This window comes from Equus asinus, chromosome 28, assembly GCF_041296235.1.
Source record: "Equus asinus isolate D_3611 breed Donkey chromosome 28, EquAss-T2T_v2, whole genome shotgun sequence".
Taxonomy (NCBI): Eukaryota; Metazoa; Chordata; class Mammalia; order Perissodactyla; family Equidae; genus Equus; species Equus asinus.
Window position 1 is genome coordinate 28,179,201 of NC_091817.1, and position 27,351 is coordinate 28,206,551.

A 27,351-nucleotide genomic window follows, 5' to 3' on the forward strand; every position below is an offset into this window, starting at 1 on the left:
CCCGTATCGACTTTATGCGTGGCACTGGGAAAATCGCCCAGCTAACTGCTCTGTTCACATGCACATGCACACGATCAGAAAGTGGCGAAATTCGGCCTTCAGCAAAGTCTACCACTTGGAGAAAAATGGGATTCTACTGTGAAAATTAGAACCAGACTATTTATATGCTTGCACTTCTGCTCTGGGAAGAGCTAATGCTGTCCTCTTTGATGATCAGAAAATAGCTTTATAGGAATTCTTGAGATGCCACCGAATGTTATGTCACTGTCGTCAGCATTAATATACATTGTGAATAGTAACTGCATACGCAAACTGCTTAACTCTATGTGAGGAAGGAGAAATTGAGCAGGGTTGTAAAGCTTGGTTAGAAATCAATTTATTTTTAGATTTTCCAACCACACTATATATGTCTGACCAAGCAATCCACTTTATTATGATGCTGCTGCATTGATTTACACCCAGAGAATGAGATGAAGAGATTTTTACAATCTCTCCGGAATTCTTACAAACAAGAAAGTCTTTAGAATTCCCCCATGAGAAGATATCTTCTCTTGGGTAAGACACTTGCAATCTGACTTTTCATTCATATTTACATTTTGGGGATAGTTCTAATTTCAGCTTGGATCTTACTCTGCTGACCCCAATATTGTTTTAAGGCGAACTCAGCCAATTCTCAGATAGGTTAAATCATTATGCAAAAACATATTGCACCAGCGATTTTGTAAACAACCTAGATTAAAGTTCCAAATGTTGAGCCCCCCACTGATAGGTGAAGTCTAAAATAAAAACAGGCTTTTATAGATACTTCAGGATTTAATCCACCAGATTATTGCGGTTGACAGGAAATTAGGCTTTTATTATCCACTGGGCTTAGCGGCCACAATATTTCATGGAAGCAAAAACGACACATAGAACCAGAGAGTTTCTATTAAAAATGTTTCTGACCTTGAATTTAGAGCCATTAGCAGGATGCTTCAAAACAGGTAAATGCACATTGAATTCAAAGTGGTATTTCAGGAATACAGGGCATGCAAGGCAGCGTGTGGCTCAGTGCAATTCACACGGAGCCCTGGAAGACGAGTGAAGAACAAGAAGGGAAAGTGGTCAGATTTTAGAGATGAGCAACACTTGTATATTTCCAAATATAAATCATGCAAGAGAATCACCTTTCCTGAAGCCTTCAGAATTCCCTGACCGGATTCCCTTGGCAGAATAGGATTCTAATGTTTTTGATTTGCACATATACATACACACATATTTATTTGTTTGTTTCTCTCTCCCGTCAGCAGCAACACTTCTGGTCTTCTTTCTTTCCCATCAGACCAGATATTTATCTAGCTGTCTGTCTATCCAAAAGCATATCATTTGCTTATTTAGCCACCAGAATGATACTTGCCAAATCCGCTTTGCTTTGTTATTGACATGCTACTCTTTTTCTACCAGAAGCTTTAGTTTTTTAAAATTCTATAATTACTGGTTACCTTGGCAAAAAATAAATAAATAAATGCCTTCTCCTCCTCCTTTTCCCAGAGGGAGTCAGAACTCTGATCTTCACACGGAAGTTTTTCTATCTGTTAGAGAAATTTCAGAACGGGGCGGGGAGAGGGGAACTATGTCTGTGACAAAGACAAGAAGGTCAAAATAAGGTCTTTTTCTAGTGTTATAGACCCAGATCTTTGTTTATAAAATTTTCTTGGAATCATAAGGTTAGTTAACATATTGAAGATTAATCTATTCTGCTGGACTTTCTTAAGGCAGAACAGTATTGAAATCATCTCCAAAAGATAAATATAAGCTCCACACTTCCCTTGCCGATTACAGACAGAGTCGTACCAGGAAGTAATTTCTCAAGTTTAATCTTAACTGCTCCTTCTCCATTTAAAAGACACATCCTTTGCTGTTTAAATTACCTGCTCAAAATTTAATAGCCAAAGATGCAATGAGTGAAAACAATTTCTGCTGGCCCTTTGTTGGAGGGGGTCATTGAGAGGACATGACTGCCAGTTGACCCAAGAGCTGGACATGGGCCATCAGAGGTTCCTTACCACCTTCCCTGTCCTTGGAATGTATGTTCCATGCACTGTTCCTGCACTAGAAGTCACCTTGGGAGACTAATGTGCTGTTGAGACCATCTGGACTGCATAGATGACTGAACCTCATTAAGACGTCTATATAAACCCTTAAGATTCTGGCTGGCGGATGAGATCTACTTATGTCAAGGCCGCTCAAGACAAACGTTGCAAGTAAGTTCCCTAGCTTACTAAAACTGCCATCTTCCAATCTGGAGCGGTCTGCCTCTTTCTTTGGTCTCTCCTTAACTCTGTGTATGGAGGCCAGTTTTGAAGTTCACCCTGGGAACTCCCAAGGTTGCCAACCAACACTCTTTAAATCACAGCAACCAATAGGAATCACTCGTACTCTTACCAGTCTTGTAATACAGATGAACTGTGGAGAGCTCCATGGCACAGTGGTTGAACACATTGACTTTGGAGTCAGACAGAAGTATCTGGAATCGCCGTTCTAACATTCATAAGATAAGTGACCTGGGCAAAACTTATCTCAAATGTGAAAGATGAAGGAACTGATGTTCTGTGTTTCATACTAACTTAAAGTATTTCAGAAAAAATTGAATAAGATAAGGTATATAAAACTCTTTCTCAATGTAGCAATAATAGTTACTACTTATTGAATGTTTCACATACTTAAGAGAGAATCTTGATTGATTTTTAAAAATTATTTTATTTCAATTTCTTGCTCTGTATAACACTGAGGAAAATTCCAGTGATTTTGCAACTCTTGATTTTTAAAAAAGAAATGGCATGAACCAAGTTGAATATAAATGAACATGCATTTTATAAATAGCTTTCCCTACCCACAGCTAACATAAAATTAATGATTTCAAATCATTTTATTAAACTTCTTAAGGGCAGCATTTTTAATCTCCCAGAGCCAACCTTGTCTCTTCTTTCCATAGAAGACACAGCATTGTCCTTCACTATTTTCTCCAGAGAAGGCAAAGTGTAAGTGTTACACATCCACACCAGAGCTGTTTACTTTCAATCAAATTGTAACCAATCAATGAAAAACATGAATCTGTTCTGTTTCTATTCAGGTATTTCTACAAGAAAAGTTTCGTTGCATTTCATAACCATCTCTGCATTCTTGCGAGAACGGTCCCTAACTAATTCCAAGATGAGGCCAAAGTCATATCTAACCACTACTCAGAAGGGAACTCAGAGAAGATAATGCTAGACAGAGATTGGTTCTTCCAAAAGTGTTCAAAAAACTTTTTCTACTTATTTTGAGGAATTTTAGTTAGAAACTAGAAGCTCTCCCTTCTTGTTTAAGAAATGTAGAAATGGTTAAAATCAGTTATATCACATAACCAAGGTTACAAAGTCTATAATACCAAAACTGACAAGCAGCCAAGTATCCCAGCATAATAAGTCAAAATTCTGCCAATTGGGTTATGCTGTGTAATAACCACCCTTACAAGTGCACCTTACTGTCATTCTTTCATGTTTCAAAGACATTTTAGCTTAAAAACCACCCATAGACCCTGTTACCATGAACCATGGACACAGATGATGGATAGGCAGATAATCAGACAGATAGCAAGCAACACTTGACAAAAATAATATTGAGACATCAAACAACACGTATATAGTGCATGAAAATTAATTAAATTTATTACACGGATTCTAAAATAAACATGCTATCTCCAGCTACTAGATTTTAGAGAAACTCAAAGACAAGACAAAGACAAGTATGTTTTATTCTAAAATAGGTATGGACTTAAATTTTCTTCGTATTTTTGAGCATCCCCATTTTGAAGATGGAACTATTTGGACACAGAAAAGTTAAATTCTGTTTGTCAAGCTGACACAGCAATAGACTAATAAAGAATGGAATGCGCCCTTGAAATTTTTATATCAGATTTTGGAGATGAGGTGGCATAAATAAGAAAGGAAAAGATCCCCTTATGACATTTATATCACTCCTCCATCAACTTATTTTATTTTATGTTATTTGTGTCACATCAGAAATCAAATAATCATATTTTATGCAGTAATCTATCTAGAAGGAAACAATGTATGGAAAATATTGTTCTCATTGGTAGTAGAAAGTGAATATACTATGATAACATTTTCACTTAATGATATACACAGAAAGAATTTAGAAGATTCCACTTAATATTCCTTTGCAATATATTCAACATGCTTAAAATATCAATAGAAACATCCACAGAAGAACTTTATCATCGAATATGTAATGCTTTTTTTTCCCTGTGTGTATATGTGAGGGCCAGGTATGCTGCTGATTAAAATCAATAGTATAGAATTGTCTTCTAAGACATTTAGACTTGCAACTCACATGAGGTTAATGTGAACTGCTCTATTCAAATACAAAATATATTAAAGAAAAACAGAAGAGAGGGAGGGAGCGAGCAGGGGAGGCAGAGAAGAAGTAAGTTCTTTCTCAGTTATTTTTTTATACATTTCCAGCAAGGGAAATGTACACACACTGAACTACACATGCAACACTTCCATAATTAGAGTATTTTTCCCAATAAAATATAACTTTCATCACATTTAGTTTAATAGCATTTTTGATGCAAGTCTGGTCTTGGAGACATTCTTGTTTTTACAAAGCAGAATTACATCTTTTTTATATTCCTATACCATTTATAAATGATTTTGAGGGAGAAAAACTATGCTTTGTGGCACATGAGTAAAGTTGATTTTTACAAAAGAGAAAAGCTGTGTCTGAAAATAAACTTAGGACAATTTATGAAATTTCTTTAGTGAAAATTAAAGGAGATAGTCACAATATTGGACTTTGCATATGATTGTATCCCGCTCTCCCCTTTACTGAGTATCACCTAGTAAATAGGGAGGGAGGGTAGTCTTTGCTAATTGTTAATGCATTAAATAAATGTTTACTGAGAACCAATTCCAGACTTAGCCTTCAACCAACCATCATTCTAGCATTTGCTATTGTCTTTGGCTGTGGGGGTAGGGAAGGAAAGTGTTTGAAGGTTCTAAATACAAGTGTTATTCTTTTATGATGTTTTCCAAAGCAATAGAGAAAGTCATATCTCTATATATTGCTATCTACTAATAAAACTTTAAAAAAAACCAAGAAGTCTAAAGGCAAGGAGGTGGATGATATTTAAGATAGAGACTAGCACATGACATTTAAAAATCAGGAAATAAAAGCTTGGGACATGATAGAAAAAGGAAACGTATTGGCCCTGGTGCTGTACCATCAAGTGGCAATGGAGATTTACTTGGCAGCCACATATGGGGGAAGCAGCTAAATGGCATCTCTTGAACTTATTTCTTTTCTGACCTTTTGAAGTTGCCAGGTTCAACTAATTTTCTCCTCGTGGTTACATCTGAAGCGGGTTCCAGAAGCAAGAACCAGCAGTTCAGCAGAAATATACTGCTCATCACAAATTTCTATGGGAATAAAAAGAGAGAGGACTAATTGCTGTTTGGTTAATTAAGCCCCACTAAATCAGATGACAGCCTTGGCCCATAGAAATATTATTCTATTTCACAAATACACATTTATGAGGTTCCGGAAAAATTTTTCCAGCGCCACAAACAGATCATCTTTTTTTTTTTTTAAGACTGGTCAATATACAAATCCAAGAAGCCAGGAGGGCAAATCAAATAAGGTAAGACAGATAAAATGGTAAAGGAAACATGATAAAAATCTCAGACTTGAACAATAAATAAATAGTTATCTGGGCATGTTTTCAAGAAGTAAATTTCCTCTGTGTGTTTGCGTATGTCTGTTTGTATGTGTGTACAACACATAATACAGAGCAACAAGAATCAGCATTGGTTTAACTCCATACTCTGTAGAAGATACATAATACACCAAAGTTAGGAGCCTTTTCCTAAACTAAAAGCAAAGCTAGTTCATTTCAGCTGTGAATGCCAACAGTGCTGAAAAAAGAGAAAACGGCATTTTTTTCTGCTTCTCTGAATAACATTTTAAGAAATATAAAATGACTGAAACCAGTATCAGCAGCACCACTGAGCACAATATTTCCAAAAAAGAAAGTCTTGAGACCTTAGATTGCATCTATAATTGGAAGGCTACCCTGATTTACGCTTGCCCTTTGATTTGTCAAACATGAAACTTTGCTGATGGACCAGAAAAGCGTGGCTGGAACTACAAATTGAATGTCGTTTTCCCCCTGAAAAGCTTTTGGTTTGGCATAGAAAATTGGCTCAGATTGGAATGTTGATAAAGCCATAAGATGTGCCACCTTGAGTGGAAGAATAAAGAGATGATTATTTTTTTCTTTAAAGCATTAATTTACTTATGATAATAAGGTCTTCTGAACAGTTGGTGAAGTGTGGATTCTAACCTTTCTAAATGTGTTCTTTCCTTTTTCCTCAGTAATAAACAATGATGGGAACCTGGAAAGCAAAGCCCTGAGGTAGAATTTCTTGAATAGAATCATTATACCCTCATTTTTTGAAGTTTCATTGCATTGGTGCAACAATCTGATGCTCCCTGTTAACCTGGACTATTAGAGCTTAAATCTGTTCAATCTGTTTACAAGGAAATGTTGCATGATGAGTATATTCATGTAACAGACTTTGCAATTGCCTTTTCAAGTGGTCTATTCCATTCTGCTGGGTTGTTGGCTCATTTGTTCTTTTTTTACACGGAGCACGGCACCACCGGCTACTCAAAGTGTGTTCAGTGCTAAATTAAAGGGTTGCCTTAGAGGAATTCTGTCTTGCCCAGAGTTCTATGTGATACCCCAATAAAGTTATTTCCAGGTTAAAGACTTCCTTCCCTTTAGAGTTGACATGTGTACAGCAGGCAAAGGAAGCTGCGATTCTAGTGAAGGCTGCTATAAAATTGTTCTTCAGCTAAATTCGTATACCTTCAAGAGCTCAAGAAATGCATCCCGGACACCAAAAACGCAGCCAAAAAACGTTAAGAGTCTTTGGTGGAGAGATTTAGCCATCAAGAGTCTTGAGAGTTTTAGGAGAATGTAGACCATAAAGCAGAAGAATTGATTTGTAATAGTAATAATAATTGGAAATACAAGATCCAGGTTGCAGGGGAGAAAGATTACAAAGTTTGAATGACAGCATTACAGCACAAATTTCAGAGAACGTTAGCTAGCGTCTCTCAAATATCTGGCCTATTCGTGACGGTCCTGGGATACCTGGACACTCATTGGGGTGGTGTAGGGAACATAATGAGGAAGATGAACTGCCACTGAACAGCCCGGAAAGAAGCAATTCCCAGGAGTTGGTGGAAAGGTGCATCTATCTGTTTTCAGAACAGATTTTTCTCAACTCCAAGCACTCTTCAGAGTCCAGGAAAACATACATCAAACGTGATTTAAAATCTTGTGACTGCTCCAGCATGAAATGACTATGTGATGGGGAGATTCAAATCTGCTAAAGCAGAATCACAGAATATGATTATTGGTATTATTATTTAATAAGAGGGATAGCCCTAGAATTTCTTTCAGCCACACAGCTCAGGGAAGTGGAAAAACATGTCTGGACATGATGATTATGGAGAACTCCCTCGGAGGGGGGAAAAATGTAACCCTCAGAGAACATCCTTCAAAGGTATCAGGCCTCGCGGTAAAAGAATCTCTCTCTCTCTCTCTCTCACACACACACACACACACACACACTCACACACACACACTCACTCTCTCTCTCTCTCTCCAGATAAAATCCCTGCAAAAGTGGACACAGCTGATGAAAGGCAATAGCCAGAAATTTCAGGCAGAAATTTCAGCGGTGTTAGCATGAACGACAGGGCTCATTTTGCACGCAGTGAGGTACAGCGTCGAGGGTGAATGGATGGAAAATCCCACTCTCAAATCTTACATAAATATCTCTTTCCCACATATAGTTTTCCAGTTGAAAAGCTCCTATAATGAAGCTAGAGGTGACAGCCCAGGGAGGGTTGTTAACCATTGAGATGGCTGTCGGGAGTGTTGTAAAGAGGACAGGCACTTCCAAATGGCCCCAACCAACCCCTGTCCCTCCTCTCTGCTTGGCGGTGGTACCCGATGCGAGGGGGTAGCCCTCTCGCATCCCTTCTCAGGCGTCCCCTCCTTCCCATTGTCAGCCCACAAATACTGCAAAGCCCGGTGAAAGAAAGCAGCCGAATGATCTGATTAGCAGCTCTGGCGCGGTAAGGGATGGTGCCTCATAAAGAGGAAACTCTTGCGGAATCTTCAGGAAAGGGTGGTAAAGTTGAAAGGACCTTTTCTCCCTCCTGCCTGCTCGGTTATAAGCTCTATCTTTTAACTGGAGCTGAAGTGAGCAGCTGCCAGCCTGATTTTCCATTACAGACTAATGTTGTGCGTTTGCAACAATAAACAATTAATGTTGTTTGATTTCTTACATTTAGCAACCCAAGCAAACAGCTGCCATCTCCGCTCGCGGAGGCAAACGGCTAGTCCGTGACGTGCCGCCGGCTCTGTGCCTGCGGGGAAGGGTCAACGATAAGGAAACTTTGAGGTTTCTACCAGATAGGGTGGGGGAAGGCTTTGGACTTGGGGAGGGAAAAAGCGGAGGAAATTGGGGATACCTGTTGGTATCAGCGTTGGCGGCGGCAGGGTTTCAGTCTCCCAGCCTCGGCTAGAATCTGGGAGAACCGGAGTAGGTCCCTTATGAACCTGTTACGCGCTGGCAGAACCCAGGAGAGAGCACTCTTTTCCTCCGGTACTGCAAGGGGCGCGGCCCGCCCCCCAAAGATTCATGGATGGAGAACGATGAGGTGACAGAAAGCGCGGCTCCCGGCTCTGCCGGCGCTGGGAGAGGGGCTACCGAGGAGTCCCCGGCTCAGGTGGCCTCTATGAGCGCAGTCTCAGAGGGGACACTGCCTGGGGGTCCTGCCTGGGTACAGAGCAGCTCCTCGGCGACTGCAGAGCCCCGGGGCGGCTGCGGAGCCGGCAAGTTTGCAGCGGGCACCGCGCCTCCCGGGCTGGAGCAGCCACTTGTGGGAACGCCTCGCGCTGGGGTTCTCGCTGCAGAGTCGCGGCCCGCAGCCCCACCGCGGAGGTCGCCCTCCCTCTCCTCGGGGGTGGGGCGGTGCACCAACCAGCAAGAGGGCATCCCTGGCCCCTTCGCCTCTGCTCTCGGGCTCTCAACCAGACGCGGGTGCTTCTCATTCACCGCACGGACCCCGCAGTGAAGGCGCGCGGCTGCACCGGCGCCTGCCTGTGTCGGGAGGCGGCGAATTCGCCAGGCGACCGCAAGGAGGGAGCCCGGCAGGGAAACCGGAGGGGCACAGCCTACTTGCTACTTCCCAGGATCTACTGTCGGAGCAGTTTGCAAAAATAGGCAAAACCCTGAAGGTGTCCCCATCAGCTATGGATATCAGGAAAGAAGCAGCTCAGTCCCGCGCCTGGGCTGGGAATCCGCATCCACCATCTGGGGGCAAGGAGGCGCACAAGGTGTCCGAAGGGGCATGGGAATTCCTATAAGAAACGCTCCCTTCTGGGTACTTAGGGTATGGAGAAAAACGGGGGGTAAGGAGGACCACTTACTCTTGTGGGGCTCCGCGCTGGCGAATTTCAAGCCTCCTGGTTCACAAATGGCTGGCGGGACTCGGGGTTGGCTCCTGAGGGCGGCAAGCACTGACCGGTCCCCGCGCGCTGGGCAGGCGTCTCCGGAATCCGTTCATGCCTCTCGGAGCTGCGGGGCTTGGTGTGGAGACGCGGGGCGCGCGCGCTGGGCTCCGGGGGTCCGCAGCCCAAAGTGCGGCGGCTGGGTTGACGCTACCGTCTGTGCAGAAACCGGCGACAGCGGACGAGCTTCGAGGAGGCAGGGAGATTCCAAATAAATCCACAAATTCCGGGCTGAGCGCTCCGGCGTGCGAGCCCGCCTGCCTGCCAAATGTAACTGTGAAGTGATGTGGAAAAGTGAGCCGGGTGCCTCCCCTGACGGATCTCATTGGGCAGAGCGCAGAGGCAGGTCTACCACTTGGAAATTCATGTAAGCGGTCCCCCTTCCCGCCCCCGCCCTGCCTTCCCCCATCGCTCTTGCGCGCTCGCTCGTTCGCTCTTTCCAGCTACCAAGTGGGCGCACAACTTTTCGCTCCTCGCTCCCGAGCACGTCCCGCGTGTCTCCGCCGCCAGAGCCACCGGGTGAAGATGCGCCCTTCCGTGCGGGGCGCGCAGCCCGCGGAGGGCCAGGCTCCCGGCTGAGGGGGCTGGCAGATGATAAAAGGATGCGGAGGAGGTACCCGCGAGCTTTCTCCCTCGAATCTTACCTGCGCTCTGGGGCTCGCCTTATCTTGCAAAGCCTCTTAGTGACCCACAGCTGCTTTCCGTGGGAGCAAGAGGACGCGACAGGGCAAAGGGGTGTGCATGAGCAGCTTATTTCCTTGTTATTCCAAGAGACTTCTGCGGACAGGGTGGGATGTTTGTAAGACCGCTGCGTACTACTTAGACGCTAATGTCTAGAGGTGGCGTGTGGTGGTCCTGTAGGGGAAGCGCATCCTGATGCTTCCACTCCTTTGGGGCGATGAGATGAGGGAGAGCAGAGGGGCAGCCACGGGGGGCACGCAGTAAGTAGGTGTAAAAGAAGAGCAGAACTTGCTTGGGAAATAAAGGGAGGGATTGCTAAGTCTTCTCAATGTGTCTAGCCTGCAGATCTCCTCTTAGGCACTATTCTTGCAGCTCCTCTGCCTCCACCGAGAGGCGCCCTGTCTGTAGCCCCTTCAAGTCCTCGGATGGACTCCACTCAGATCTTGAGAAATGGCCACCCGGGGGGAGAGCCAGTGCAAGAACAAGGAATCATGAATTAATCCATCCAGAGTTTTTTTTCTCATCACTGAGGCTAACAGGTAGAAATATTCAGCCACTGTGATCAACTTTTCATAAAATTAGTGAAAAATAAGATGAATTGATCTCCTTTTTTTTTAAACTGCCCTCCACAGGACACCCCAATTTAGTCCATTCCTTGTGCGCTAGAGGTGAGCCCTGAGGAAGGGTTTTACCATCTGGGGACAGAGCTGAAACAGAAGGAGAAAAGGATACAGAAGACCAGACACAAGGTCTGTAGAGCTTGTACTGTCTGATTCTAAGGAGACAGACCCAGCAGAATGAGAAAATAGGCACGATATGCTTGTAATATTTATGCAGATTTGACTTTTCTTTTGGTAAGGCATGTAACATCCCTCTGTGAAATGTTGAAAACAATATTGACTATAGGTCTCATATCTGTTTGTTTCACATTCTAGCTGTCATAGACCAGAAACTTATTTCGGAGAGGGAGAGGTGAAGAGAGCCAAGAGGTGTTTTCCCCTCAGGCAGTCACTAAGTAACTGTTCTCTTCTCAGACTGTCTGCTTACTGGGAATTCAGGAATTGGCTAATTCTGTCTTGGAAAAAGGAACAGCATTCGCATCTCAAACAAATTATAACTGCTGCCAGACCAGGCAGTCCCAAGCGCACAGAGAGATCACATCTTGGGTTATGCTTAGTTTTCAGACATTCATTTTGCCTTGAACAAATAGTCTGAATCTTTCCTTGGGGTACCTTCTTACATCTATGAGAAGTAAAGAAACGGTTATGTCTTACTGAAGGCTGGGAATGGTCACAAGTAACATCTCAAAAGAAAGCCAGAAAGGTCAAGATAGAAAATATCCTCAAATCTTATTTTCTTAAAGGAAAAAAACTATTTTGGCAAGGTGAAGAGAGTCAGAGTCCAATGGCTTTAAGTACCTTGGGTTAGGATGGGTTTGTTTTGACTCACTTTATCCACATTTACTCTGAGATCAGTTACATAGATTGTCTTCGTTGAATTTTGGCCAACTAGAAGTCAAGGTAACCCTCTCTATCGGCTAACTTCTGCTCAAAGCACAGCAGTAGGAATTTCCTCCTAATTCTTAGGAGGGGTCAGAATGATTAAGCAGTGTGAAAGAGGATTAGGATAACGTTTTAAAAGCCCTATAAGGATATTTCTAAAATAATCAGGGATGCTGGAAGATGGGGCATTTGCCTCTTTAACAATCCCACCCACTGTTAATAGGATGCAGTGTAATGTCATGATGGTGAGAGCCTAACTCCTTAAGAAAGTGTTTTCTTTTCAACATCCTCTCCAGGGTTACAGCCTTCCAGCAGGAGGAGGACTGTGCTACCTAGCCTTTTAGAATCGTGGCTGAAATTGCATGTGTGGTGGAGCATTGCTGGGGAGAAAGGGTGGGGAATTATCTGATAGGGCAAGAGTATGAGCAGGGAAGAAGTTTGGCGGGGGGGAGGGTGAGAGGAAGGATTGCACTCAGAATAACCTTGGCTGACTGATGCACAGAGTGGGATGAGGCAGGATGTCTCCAGCCTGGGTTTCAGTGACAGGCAGATAATTTTGCAGAGGAATCTATTGCAGTTGAATGAGTTGGAGAGAGACTCCAGGTAGTAAAAAGCACTTTCCTTTTTCACTAAGGGTGGGGCTTTTATAATTTTGACTGAAGAAGCCAGTTAACCAGTGACTGGTTAGTTGGAGAGTGAAGAATCAGATGGCTTATAGGAAGCAGAACTCTGGAAGTGGGTGGGAGAGGAGGAAGACTCCAACGTCTATAGTTGGAATAGGAAATGGCAGAATGGAACATGTCTATTATTTGCTGCATTAAGATTCAACCTTTTCTTCTTTTCATTCTGCAGTAAACAACTGAAAATTAAAATAAACTAACTTAAAAAAAGTGTTACCATGATATAATTACTGAGAACATTCAGATTTATTGGATTGCTTTAACATTTAGATTAACTAATTCATTCATTCATTCATGGATTATCTACTAAAGATGGGGTTGAGGACTGTGGATTATGTGAATGAAAGGATTTCACATTGTGATACCTGCCAAGGGTATTTCAAAATAAGATTTAAAATAAAAACTTTAAGAATGTGAAATATGAAGATGGCCAAAACATAAATGTAACACCAGTTAACATGTAACATTTTCTGGGAATTAAGAGACCTTTTCCCACATTTCCTGTTACGGAATCCTGATGAAGAAAGCTGAAAACCCCCACATCCTCAGGGTTATTTTTTGATGAGGGGCAGAGAGGTGTAAGTAATATATAACAACTGTGGCAGTAGGCAAAAGAAACTTTGAAATTTTATTTCCATTTCCAATGTTGGAGCATAAATGATAAGAATGAAAAAGATTAAGAAAGCAGTTTTAAGAAGTTCGTAAATGTTTAAATAAATTTAGGAAAGGGCTTTTTGCTTTTTTTTTTTTTTTTTTCAGTTTAAGAGTTCATTTTAAACCAGCTCCATCGTAAAGTTAAGTGAATGGGAGCAATTACAGTGGTTCTCAAACTGGACCAGATCCTGCCTCCCAGTCCTCAGGGACTCGTTAGAAATGCAAATTCTCCCACCCCAGGTGTGAGTGGGCCTCAGAAATCTGCATTTTAACAAATACTCCAGGGGATTCTGTTGCTTGCTAGCATTTGAGAACCACTGCCTCAGGCTATTCTTTTCTCAAGTGATATATATATAAAAATGAGAAGAATAAAAATAAAGTGTGGTGTATTATATTAATACTTATTGCTTTTGTCCTGGAATATTCTAAAACAGAATACCATCTTAAAAAATAAAGAGAAAGAAAAGTGTATTCACACTAAATTTATAATGTGATCCCTTCACCAATGTTTATGATAGGATTTGAAAAACTAAACTGATTTCTTTGGAAGTGATTATAGATTCTTGGTGTAAAATCATCATTGAACTTAGTATCCAGAGTTATCATGCTCTGCATTTCTTGGCTGCTGGTTTTAGCTGTCCCTGAAATTAGGCCTGGATCTCTTAATATTGACTGAAATTAGTAATATCGAGCTAGCCTTTATATTTTCACTAAATGGACGTGCCAACACTTTTGAAAACCACATCTGTGCCGAGAGCATTTTGGAGAAGGTTTTCAAAATGGCCTTATCTCCTATCTTCCCAGGTGCTAGCAAAGAGATAAGCTCCATTCAGCTTCTAAACAGGTTGAAGGGGGGCAGCTGGTAGATTTAAGAGGACTGGGACAAAGCTATCAAGTACGCCAGCCTAGGTTTGGTGGACTACACACTTAGCATTTTTGTTTGTTTTTGTTTTTGTTTTTCTGAAAGAGAACAGCAATTAAATTAAGATCAGACTCCTCCTGTTTAACATGGGAGCCACGAAGAGGAAAACTATAAAAATAGTTCACATTGTATTTTAAAAAAAGGAAGAAGAAAAAGAAGAATACTCCTTTGCAGTACTCCTAGTTTGGTATAGCGGATTGTAGTATATTAAAACATGATAATGAAATGTAATTGATCTTAAGTCTGGTTTAGAAGATTACCATCCCTTGAAATTTACACACTTCTGCTAATGTATCGTTACGCATGTATAAAGAAATACAGATGTAAAAGGGGAGGAAAAGGCACATCAGCATCTCATTATGCCTAAAAGAGTTTATAGTTCTGATTAGTTGTTATCGAGTTGGCTATTAGAAAGAAGACTGCTATATATGTATTTGACGAATGTTTCAAGAAGTTCAAAGGAAATTACTGAGGATGCGAACGGAATTTCTTTATTAGTCAAAGCTGCATAATGCTAAGGATTTTTCTGTTTGTTCGTTTATTAAAGATGCGCTGCTGTGTAGAAATCGGGGGACTGCTGTTAGGTTGCGTCTCCTGCCTGCACAGCAACTGGTCCTGTTGGAGTGGATGTCGAGGCTTTTTTTCTTCTACATCAAGCGCCCTCTAGCGTGCCATATCTGCGCAGATTGCTGGAAGGAGGTGGAAAGAAGAAAGAAAAAGAAATATCCTACCAATAGCTCTCCTAATTCCTGAATTGCTCTGCTTTTCCTTCTCTCCTTCCTCAAAGGGGTCATTTCTACGGAAGTGTTTTGCAAAGCAAAAAAGGTGCTGTTGTTTTTGCGTGAAAAACAAATCACTCATTCCCTAAACCGGGGAAACAAATGCTAATCCTTTCTCAGGGGTTTCTTTTGAACATTCATCATAATTTTCCCGAAGTTTCATACACTCTAGTAATCAGGCAAATAAAAGAAGGTAAGTTGCTCCCTAGGAAGAAATTCCGTTTTGTTCCTAACTCGCTGCAGACTAGCTATAAGACATTTGATGCAAATTGATTAACCTCTCCATGGGTTTTCAGTTTGTGTCTCCATAAAAGTGCATAATACTTCTCTCTTGCCTCAGGGGGGTGGTATGAGGCCTAATTGAGGTTTATAAAACAATTTCCGTTCCTCAGATACAATTTGAGATACAGTTGAACCCGCCTTTCATCTTGCATCTACTAACAGTGTTTCCAATTCTCTTTAGGGTCCAAAGGGAAACTGTGATTCGGATTTGTACTTTCATAAACGTGTCATTAAAACAACTCTATTGTAAATAGTGGATTTGCTCAAGAGACTTGGAATGGTAGGAAATGTGGAAGAATGTTTGGAGAAGAAAAATATACTTGCTTTTGCAAACATGTCTACGTGTCAATAAATATAGCTAAATAGTAAGGGAAAATTCTTACAAGACGTACATTTGGGCATATCTCCCTAATTTTTAAAACAAACTGACAATAACAGAAGGTAATTTTACTCACCCAAACGCCACCCACTAAACATTTAGTCTCTGAGAGAAAAGCAGATACCTGTAAACAAACTATGTATTGGCATCCCTTCAGATGGTAGGATATCTAAACATCTGTTATGCAACTCAGAGATTTATTTACTAATATTATGATGATTATGCCCCATTCTGTTTTACCAGTACCCTTATAGCTCTATTATTCTAAAGGGTTAGGAAAGAGGGAGGCAAGCGAGCATTATAATACGCTCCATTGGTTTCTTTACATACAGTATCTCTTTAATTATTAAGGCACTATGAATGGAAAGGATGTTATTGATATCCTTTAAAGGATGAGAAAACTGAGGCTCAGCGAGGTTAAGTGATTTGCTCAAGGTTACACAGTGAATAGGTTAAAGAGTGCAATTTAAACCCAGGGTTTCCAAGCTTAAATATAATGCAGTACTGCCTCTCGGTGTTCCAGTACTAGTCAGTAACTATGATAGGCTACTTTTAAGGCAATGTGTTACCTCACTGTAGAAGGGACTCATACAGTGCGATACAAGATGAAGTAAATGTTACCTGTTCCCCAAGAGAATCAGAATCCTTAATTGCATAAGGTGTTGTAAATATAGACCCCAGATTCCGTGGTTAACCAACTAAATCAGACTCTCCAAGGAGAATGTGTATTTCTAAAAAGTGAACAAGGTGATTCTGATTTAGCATAACCGACACCATTCTGGAGACCATTTGAGAATCATGAAACCAAGCGGCCTCCGAGGTCTTGTTGACCTCCTCAGTGCTGGAGGCCAAGGTGAAGGCATGCTTCTGCTATACTATTTAGCTTTGGAGAGCCCTGTATGCATTTCCAAGCACATCCTCTCTCTTGTTTGATCCTTGTGATAATCTTGTGAGGTGAGAGGAAAATATATTATTTCTTCGGTTTTTATAGAGTTACAGGCTTTTAGAGCCAAAAGGGCTCTAAAAGATCGTCTAGTTCAACGTGTTCCTTTTATAAGAAAAGAATCAGGTAAGGCTTTTGACTTCCGAGCATAAAGTTAGATAACTAGCTCTTAAAAAGAACAAGACCAGATCCTAGGTCACTGGTCTTTAAAGGATATGTCAGGTTGTCACTTGTCCTGCAAATATGACCCAGGGAACAATCATCAAGCTAACATTCTGAATAGTCTTTAAGATCTGCAGTTTAAGACGGGAAAAAAAGCATATTTCAGATCCAAATTAATGCAGTTTAGCAAAGGTCTACTTTCATTTTCTGATGAGGTTACGTTTACTGCCTTCACCTAGTATCTGCTGCATCTAAGAATATGTCTTGTCTTGGTTGAATTATTTCGGTATCCTAGAGTTTAGCTCACTAATGCAGCCCCAGAGGCTCCCTCAAAGCACATGTTATGTGCTGCAGATTTTTGGAGTGAAGATTATTGGGGAATCAGAGGAAGACAATAATGTAAGAAAAAAATGATTGTGCTTTCATATGTTCTGAGGTACCCTAAAACTTTCTCTGGGACCTTCTGGTGGGAAACCCAAACTGAAACAACTCATTTCAAATGGAGATGTGTAAGACTGCCTCCTGCATTCTCTAAAAGCAGAGAAAAACAAATGCACGTGACTTGCCAAAAAGACAGATCCTGTTGAATTTTTTCTCATCTTTTTTTGGGTAATGAAATTCTGACTTTCTTCCTGCAAATTATCTCATTGTGCTTGAGCAGGGAACACCTTATATTTCACCAGGTTGCCTCCTCCCCAAATTACATAAGGCATACAATCTCTGGAAGAGAAAATGATAATAAATAGCACTAACAATTGTGGTTGTCATTCTTATTATTGAATGTTTAATATCTTGCCAGGCACTATAGGGATTGACTGGCTTATGTTATCTCACTTATCCTCTACAATAATCTCCTAATTTTTCAGATGAAGAAACTGTGAAGGGAAATGTATTTTACTTCTCTAACTCCCAGTTAGGCTTCTGCTCATCTCTCCAATATCACTTCATATCACAATCTATTGGTCCTGTATGCACCAACCAAGCTAAACTTTCTAAAAGTCATTTGAAAATGTTAACTCCCTTATTTAAGAGTTAGGAGTTGTGAAGCCTGCAAGGAAGAGCAAAACATTTGGAGTCATACAGATCTGGTTTCAAATCCTGGGTGAACACATTACTGTTTTTGTACATTAGACCAGCTAGCTGGATAACTTCTGAGTCCCACCTGCCTTTGTGTATAAGGTATTGTATGGAATGTTTAACTCAGGAAGTTCTTATATGAAAAGATACAATGAAAGAAACAATGTTAGTTTTTGGTGTACATGTTAGTTTCCTCTCCGGTCAGCCTGTTGATATCCAACGAAAAAGAGCAGATGGCCGGTAAACAGATTCTTCTGAGACCCCTACAAGGAGGGTACTCCTCTTAACTGTGTAATTCTGTCTCATAGCTACACAGGGCATTCAGTCAGAACTCGATCTGCCCTTTAAATAGCATCATCCACTGTTTTCCACACATTCTGAGCTCAGGCAAACCTATCCTTCATTTTTCTCCAAACCATCATTTTCTAAGCAGTTCATACCTTACACATGCAACTGCATTCCTTCCTGAAGATTAGAATTGTGTTTTTTCATATTTTGTTTCTCCTCCCAACTCTTCATTAATGAGAGACTAAAGGCTGCTAATGTTAGGAGGCCTGATTCAATCTCATGATCTGGTAAGAAATATGTTTATTTGTCTGCCCCCCTCACTAGATTGATTCTGAGCGCCTTGAAAGCAGAAACTGTATTAGCCATATGCGTGTATCCCAAAGCCTGATACCTAGTCGATGTTCAGGAATTGTATTACATAAAATAATAAAGAAATGAATATGATTGCAAAGATAACTATGGTCCTATTGTCAACAGTTAGCTAGAAATAGACCCAGATTTGGAGTTAGAAAAATCAGATGGCCCAGCAGATGGGTGCGGGGAGCTCAAAGAGAACACGTTTCACTGGAAAAGAGAGAGGGAGAAAAAAAGATGGCAAAACAGTGAGAAGAAACAAAACCAGGAAACTCAATCTTCTAGAGCAGAAATTGAACAGTGAAGACAGCAGACTAAAGGATGAACAATTGAAAAAAGTTAAAAATTCTCCAACGGACACAACTGAGTGAACATCAGGAAATGATTCAGATCCCAAATGGTGATTTGCGTAATAGTAGAAATAGTTTTAGTAATAATAATTATAATAATACCAATTATTAATAAGAATCCATCTGCTCCTTCGTGCTTCATCATTTAGGACCTGAGTGTTTACAAAGCAATTTCCCATCCAGGAAGTAAGTGACCCTCAGGCAGCCTGCACTGTCTGTCACCTTCAGATGCTCACACATGTCGCCTCATCCCAAAGACAGAGCTCTAAATTAGACTCCCAGAGGGCTTTCTTCCTTCGGAGCTATGGGTTTCCTTGAAGATGAGAGAGAAGAATTTTGTTCATTTATCTTTGAATCCCCAGTAGCACAGAAGAGATGCTTGATAAATTTTTGCTGATTTATCATCTTGTATCTGTCCTACAGCAAGCCACAAGATAAATACATCCTGTCCAGTAGCCCCATTTTTCAGATGAGAAAACCGGAAACATCTAGTTAGAGATGAAGCCGGGAAACCAATCTGAGATCTTTGAACACATTGGCTGTCTCTCCTGTGCCATGCTACAGTCAAGAAAGATTACCAAGATGACATTGCTTATTAATGACTTCTTTTCTGTTAAAAATTCTAAGAAAGCATGTTTCTTTAGCATTCATGTAGAGGACCAAAGTAATCTCATGCCAAAGTCACCACTTTAAATGCTTTGCAAGACTCAAGGGCAAAGCTTAGCACTTTTGAGTCAGTCTTGAGCACCTAAAGCGCCCTTTGCAACTTTAAATTTTTATGGAAAACAGGAAAGGCATTTTGCATCTGGATGTAAAAATCCATGTGTATTCTACGGGAAATGGAACCATCCATTTCTGATTAATTTACACTTAAGTCAATGAAGTATTCTGGAAAAGATATTTGATGTTCAAGAGCATTTTTAAAAGAGCCTAATGGGACTTTAAAGCTGCTTTTGCCTCAAGAAGAGGGACTTATTTTTTTCCCGGTGATCTTAAACCCAAATGATGTGATTTCAAAGTCTTATGTATCAACAGAATCTTATTACTCCCAAAATCTTTCCACTTTGCCCTACCCAGAGGCGATTAACCTGTATTTTATTCTATTACTAGTATTTTTTCATTTATCTGTTTATTTGTTTTGCTTTGCTTGTAGCTTTCATTAAATAGGCTGATGTCCTTGTGGAATCTATTGGAAGATTGCATGTGACTTCCTCAGGACCACAAAAGCCTCAGAGCGTTCTAGCAAAAATGAGGGGTGAAGCATACAAGTTAAAGATTTCTAGATGAAGGAAGGATGTGTGAAGAGTGAGGACAGAGGCTGGGAATAGATGGAGTCTTCAGGTTTGTGGTATAGATGGAATGAAGGGACAAAATGTATCGAGGGTTGATGGTAACTAGAATTAATTGTGTAGCCAGTATGTACCAGTGTTTTTACAAAAATGTTATTCCACTTAACCCTCACGGCTGTTCAGAAATGCAGATGTTATTACTTCCATTTCTCCGTTGAAGAATATGAGCTTCTGAAAGGAATTCCACCTTTGGCTGTCCAACCCAAACCCTTTAGGAGACCCCAGCATTTGTCATGGTGCAGGCGGCGCACCCCCATGGTGATTTCTGATGGGACACAGATGTACAAAATAAACACCATTGAATGACATGGTAAGAAAGTTACTTGTTTTCCAATTCCCTTTCAACTCTCTGATGAGTTCTGTTCCCTGCCTGTGTTGATCTCTCTGACAAGCAGACTGCTGGCCTCAGGCTCACAGCCTTAAGCAGACTCCAAGTGCCTTGTTAGAATGTAAGACCATTGTTTCACATTCATTCATTTTATTTCTAAGTTTACCTTGTATTTATGGCAAGTGAAAATATTTTTTTTTTTTTACTTTTAGCTATAAAGTTCCCTTTTAAAACAAATGTGTATACTCTTAAGGAAGCAAGTTGATTAAAAAATTATATCACACAGATGGACAGATGGTGTAAAGACATTAAAAAAAAGCTAGACGCAGAACTAAATAAATGACTGCAGTTTGGGGAGAAAAAAAGAACTGTATTAAATCAGCAGCCTTTCAACGTATTTTTGTCAAGTAAATTATCCGCTTAAACTTGGAGGTATACACATTTAAAATATTATTCCTGAGCTTAAAAAGTTTTTATTCAATATCAAATGTCCCAGATTTCTCTACTTTGATTTCCTATAAAATCAACTCTTAAAAATATAAATGTCAGGTCTGGGAGTTATAAAGAATTGGAACAGTATAACCTATTCCAGTGGACATTGCAGAAATGCTTTTAGTTTTCAGGTACAAGTCATCTGTCTCCCTGCCTCCTTCCACTGATATTTGGAACCAATGATCACCATCTTCAGTTAACATCCTCGACAAAGGTTGATGAACTCCTGCTATAGTTTCTTTTTTTTCAGGAAAGACTGAACTAAATAAATCAAATAAATCTTCCCCATGTACAGATTTAGAGCAGAGTGTGTGAAAACAAAACTAAAACCTACTTCCATTTTTTGTGCCTATTTTATTTGGTTTATCACCCAATTCCATTTGGGGAGACATTGCAGACCTCTTCGATGAGAGTTTATTTATTTTTTTTTCTTTGCCATTGTAAAGGGAAGTCAACATATTGCTCATATAGTGTTAAAGTCTTTATGAACTGCTGATAAATATCAAGGAAATGCTCTAAGGATTAAGAGGTGAAATTGTGGCAAAATATCCACTTCCTCTAAATATTACCTTCAGTAGCTTTATAGCAAATATTGCTGAAGAAAGAGAATATAAATCGCTTACGTCCCCCAGGACTCGATACTGAGGTACCATTTATGTTTTCCTTTTGTTTGAATTACTGACTAGCACTCTACTGTGTGAGGGAAAAACAAAAAACACTTTACAAAGAAAAATGGAGAGAAACAGAGATTGGAAATAAACACTGAACACTGTGACTGTCCCCTTTTGATCCTTGAGTTTGCATGGTGGGGCCAGGTCCTCCGAATTTTGGAAATTCCTATGGGAGTATTCACAATTTTAAAACATACATACATCTCCTTTCAAGGCCAGATGGGAAATACAAAATTCTGGAAAGCATTTTGGGAATGCGCGGGTTTGATGTCAGAAAATCTGGGACATATTCTGAGCCCTGTCACTTACTAGGTACAGCACCTTTAAAAAGTAAAATGGTTGCTCTTTTGTTGTTTTGACTTGTTCGTCTTTTAAAAATGAAGTTCAGGTAGTCGTTACTTGATAAATTGTAATGAGACCCTCCCCATCCTCTTTTCTACCTGCCCTGTGAATTTGCTCTTGCTGATTGAGTCAGTCAAGATGGGAATACTAATCGATCACAGTGGTCTCTTGTCAGTGTCACTTTGATATCTACATAGAGCTTTCACCTCTTTTTTTCTTCTTCTGCAGTCACCACTTCCATTCCCCGTTGTCTAACCTTCCTGAACCTCAGGCTCTGCATCAGTAATTTGGGGGAAATAATCTTTGCCTCACCTTTCTTATTGAGTTGGAATAAAAATCTAATATTATGAAATATATGTGGCAAAACTATGTAAACTACACACACACAGCATTATGATTTTTTTGTTAATATGTGAGATCGAAAGGAAGAAACAAAACAAAGAATTCTTTCTCTTTTACTGAAATTTTGAGTCTAACATGTTATCTGTCATTTTCCATAATTACAAATAAGCTAGAGTCCACAGTATACGTGTAGGAGCCAAAATCTCCCTGATCAGCAGACATCCTTGTCTGGCTTGCCATTCCCTTTAAAAATTTGACCATGAGCATTTCTCGTTAAGGCATTGTGTGAGTGCTTAGCAGTAACAGTATTTAGTTTGTTTGATTAACCCACTAGAAGTCAGTGTCTTATTAATGTAAAAATACGTGCATGTATGAATATGTCTACATGACTATCCAGTTCATCAAGTCAGCATTAATTCCCATGTTGTTACCCTACTTAGTACCAGGTGCAGGTAATTCAGAGATGACGGAGACAAGATGTCTTCAAAAGCTCAGTCAAGTGGCAGAGACAGACAATGTGAATACAAGATCTTGGTACAACGACAGCTCTCAAGAGCTGCAGCAGAATGGATTAACGGAAACAGTGAAATCTTAGGAGTCAGAGAGCATCCTTGGAAATATCATTTAACCTCTCTGAATATCCTTGTGACCTTCTAACCCGGGATTCACTTAACTTCTCTGACAAGTAGACAGGTGTGTCTGAAGTGTGGGATACAGGGGAGAACATAAGGAGAGGGTGGTAGGTCACGTGCCCAGAAAGTTAAATTGACCAGCCCATGGGGCCTTATCTGTTGGACTGAGAAACTTGGACATAATCTACCAAGCCTCTTTCATATTGAAAAATATCCAATAAGCATAGATATATCACTTCCATTTTAGCCATGTAAAATATAGCCCTGGAGGTTGGGTGGGTATAGATTGGATAATGGGCAATGGGAGGCAGGAAGACCACTTAAGAAGTAATTGCAATACTAACAAAATAACAGTAAATGTAAAATACCACTGTTCTAAGTGCTTTTAACTCATTGAATACCCATAAAACCCCTATGATATAGGTAACCTTATTATCCTTATTTCACAGATACCTGTAAAAACCCTATGATAGAGGTAATCTATTTGTCCTTATTTCACAGGTCACAAGTGCGAGGTACAGAGAGGTTAAGTAACTTGCCCATGATCAAACAGCTAGTATGGCTTCAGAGATCTTACCCTTAGCCATTGTATTATACTGCAGTAGTCCAGACAAGAAAATTGGAGGGCCTGAACCAAGCTAAAGCATTGTGAAAATATTCTTTTTATTTGACTGTACATGTTGGACTTGCAAACTCTTTGCCTATTATATTATTAGTTTCTTTTTTGGAGCCACAGGCACTCTGAATTCATGAATTATTATTATTTTTATCATATTTTAAGGGAACTTACTATCGTGCCTGGCAAATAGCAAGTACTCATGACTGTTTACCAAATGCACCATGGTGATGGGGTCAGAGCCATCAGTAGGTTCTGTGTACAGTTCCAAGTGTACAATTCAACTGTAACATACGACTGCATATTGTTAGGCAGGTATGTTTTTTTCTTTCTCCAACTTGTTGCTCATTTCTTTAGCCTAAAATTTCCTCTTCACTCTCCCTTGCAGTTTATACATACAGAGCCTTGCCTGACCAAGATCCATCTAGATGACAAGGCAGCTCCCGTAAGAAGCCTTTGCTATCTCTGCCCCTCCCACAACCTCTCCACCACAGCTATTGTACTTAAAGCACACTGCAATATCTTAGAGTTCTCTGATGTCCGTCCTATGACATCTACCGGAAAATCTGGGAAATCAGGCAACACATTATTTAACCAAGTATAGACTACACACAAGGCAGTATGTAACAGGGAAAATAAAATATATTAAAGGATTGTTAACATTTGGGAAATGATAAATGACTGACAGTGTCTAAATTGTACGAATGGAATAGCTATGGAATTAAGCCAAACGAAGTTTGTCCCACTAGATTTTCACACATATTAAGGTGAGTCACAAATATGAGTGTATAATTTTCTCACTGTGTATAATTTCCTCAAACTATTTATCTGCCCTAAATTTCCTTTATTAACCAATCTCCTCACCCACTATGTAAACCTTCTCTTCCACCCACTCCAAACTTGGTGCTTCTGCTCACTACATTCTTTGAATTCTTTGAATATGGCTGTTAACGCAGATGCTCTTCAACGCTGCAACCATGGCAGACACATCTAATTGATCATAGCTGAGCAGGGACTCATTTTCAAGATTTATCTCAGGGTTGCACTTAAGACAGACAGTAAAAATCATTCCGAATTGGACAATTAGCTTAAGTTTCTTTGCCAAATAAGCTTACATACTTCCCTCAGCTTGAGATGGCCTCCTCCATCGGGCTAATTTTTAGGAATCCTGCCAGTTCACTTCCTTGATGAAGCTTCCTTGATCTCCTCAACTCAAGGGGAATTTCCCCCTCTGTCCTAATGTAGTCAGGTCTACAGCACTTAGAAAAATCCTTACTGTTTGCAGTCTGGCTCCCTGGCTGTTGTATTCATAGCTACCTTTTTGTCTAATGTTACTCACTGTCTTAGTTTGAGCTGCTATAACAAAATGCCATAGACTGGGTGGCTCAAACAATAGACATTTATTTCTCACAGTTCTAGAGGCTGGGAAATCAATGTGCTGGAAGAGTCAGTTCTTGATGAGGGCTCTCTTCCTCGCTTGCAGATGGCCCCAATCTTACTGTGTCCTCCAGTGGCCTTTCCTAGATGCATCCATGTGTTAAGAGAGAGAGAGTTCGTTCTCCTGTCTCTTCCTCTTCATATAAGGATAGTCATTCCATGATGAGGGCACCACCCTCGTGACCTCATGTACAGCCTCCTAAAGGCCCCATCTCCGAGTGCCATCATATTGGGAGTCAGGGCTTCAACATATGAATTTTGGACACAAACATTCGGTCCGTAACATCTGTATCTTTCTTGTGGGTGGTGGAAATGTTGCTTATATTTTTTGTGGCACTCATCTATGCCTAGCACTCAGTAGGAGTTCAGGGAAGCTGGAATAACTGACTGATGCATGGGAAAGAGAGCAAACCCAGTGAGAGACTGCTTGAGTTTAGTATAAACCAACAAAATGGAATTTGAGGGGAGCAAAGATTGACAGGGCCATTATGTATGTTAATTTCCTCTAAGATGTCAGCACCATTCTTAGCTTTCTTGGCTTTCATGAATACCTTGTCCTACAGACAGACAGACAGCTTCAGGGTGGATTAAATAATCAGTCAAGTGAGAAGAGCATCTCCCAATACATCTGCAAAAACACTTCTATTTCAAGAATGATTATTAAAAGCCACAAGGAAGGCAGTGATAACACAGTTGAAACATTGACTTACTGATCAAAAGAGACACTAACACACACTCCTTAAGGGAAATGGTTAGACTTTAACGTGCATACAAGAAAATCCCCTCGCTCCTTCTTTCCTCTTCTGCATTGTTACAAGAAAATCCCATCTCTAGTACTTTCCTTTTGGCTCACAGCTCTGCCGCAATCATTTTCTTTGCCTCTGTTCTATGTTTTTTCTTTCTTTCTTTCTTTCTTTCACCTATTTTGATAAGACTATTTTTCTTTAGGTTCCATAGTTTTTTGCACCACTCTTCTGTTTTCTCTTTCTCCCTTAATTCACTTTGTTTTCCTTTTTGTTCAAAGAGATTTTCCTCCTTAAATGGATGATGTGGCCACCAGAACAGCAAGCACTATTACAATTCGTTGAAGAAGAAACTTCATCAAGTAAAGTTACAGTGAGACATGAGTTTTAATCTCCATTTTTCAGGTAAAATATCGTCTCTAAATATAAATGTCCACATCTGTAAAATAACATGTGCACAGTATAACTGGCACATGGGAAGACTCTTAGGTGATAACAGGGACCACTTTTATCAATATTGCATGTGGAATTTGAGCCACTGTCATCAGAGTATTTATATTGACTCAATGAAAACTGGATCCTTCATTTGAAATCTCCTGGGCTTTTTACTGATTCTATGAATATCAGTCCATTTTCTGAGCTCTGTTTGGTTCTCTTCACCTGGGACAAGTGTCTTCTGCAGTATACTAACTTTCCTTTCTAGGAGGCGGGTAGAGAGCACACCTGGTTGTAAGTGCTCCTAATTAAAATGCACGATGCTGCGAATGTAAAAGGGACAGTGAGCGATGAACAAATCTCCTGACGGTGGCTGACAGCCATTGACTGGACATACATTTCCTCTCACTGGGGACAGAAAAAAGATCTGTCTTAAAAAGATGCACAACTACCACAAGCTCTTCCGAGTTAACTCTTTCTAACAGAAAATCTGCCTCTGACTTAGGATTCACATACCTATTGAAATAAGAAGAGCTGCCTTCCTTCCCAAAACCCCAACTTATGGACCATTTAAAAATCAATTTTCAGGGAAAAAAATAAGGTGAGCTCTATTTTAAAATATTTTTAAACATTAGGCGTTAGTGTCATACCATTTCAGAGTTGGAAGGGCACTTAAGGATAATGTAGGTCACTGGTTTATTTTACAGATGTGCAAGCTAAGATTCATATATTCCTATAACTTGCTTGGGGTCCCATAGGGAGTTTGGAAATACTGGGTCTAGCTGGGCCTTGGCACAAAACTTTTGTGTCATATGCTTTCTACTCAATGAGGTTGATAGTTGCTTAGAACCACAACAGCTCAGAGTCAAAATGAAAATCCAGAGCTCCTGACTCCTAGTTTGGAGATCTTCCAATTTATGCATGTTCTAAAATTGACCTGTCAATTAGTTCACTGAAAAGAAAAGACAAGTGGTTTTGCATCATTTATATTGTGTATTTATGCCGATGAGTTGGATATCAACACCGTTTGAGCTCCTCCTAGATACCTGGCCTTTGATATATATTTTCTTTTTTATCATTTATTTTGAAAACTGTAAAATAAGTTATATGACTCTAGTTTTTAAGATGAGATAACAGAGGATTATAGAGGTTAAATAAGTTTCCCAAGGAAATAGAATAAATCTTGGAATTTGGCTTAACCTATTTTTTAATTAGAAAGCCCACATAAACCACTAAACAATTCTGCCACCTAAATCTTCCAAGTAGTCATTACACTC

At 40.3% G+C, this 27,351-nt stretch overlaps 1 protein-coding gene and 1 long non-coding RNA gene across 4 annotated transcripts in view; one reads left to right on the plus strand and one right to left on the minus strand.

The window, feature by feature from the left end:
- Positions 1-9,913, minus strand: part of CDH8 (cadherin 8) — a 335,942-nt gene extending 326,029 nt beyond the window's left edge. For 2 of the 3 annotated variants that reach the window (XM_070500608.1, XM_014834173.3), the window contains exon 1: positions 9,554-9,913. The gene's annotated coding sequence lies outside the window, so the exon portion shown is untranslated. Of the gene's footprint in view, positions 1-5,352; positions 5,463-9,553 lie in introns of all 3 variants that reach the window. The other variant, XM_070500607.1, reaches the window with a different exon arrangement.
- Positions 9,914-10,111: 198 nt separating this feature from the next.
- On the plus strand, positions 10,112-15,861 carry LOC139042367 (uncharacterized). Its single transcript, XR_011499046.1, has 4 exons — positions 10,112-10,247; positions 10,688-10,854; positions 10,948-11,064; positions 14,621-15,861. It is a non-coding gene; the product is annotated as an uncharacterized lncRNA (long non-coding RNA).
- The last annotated feature ends 11,490 nt before the right edge of the window (positions 15,862-27,351 follow it).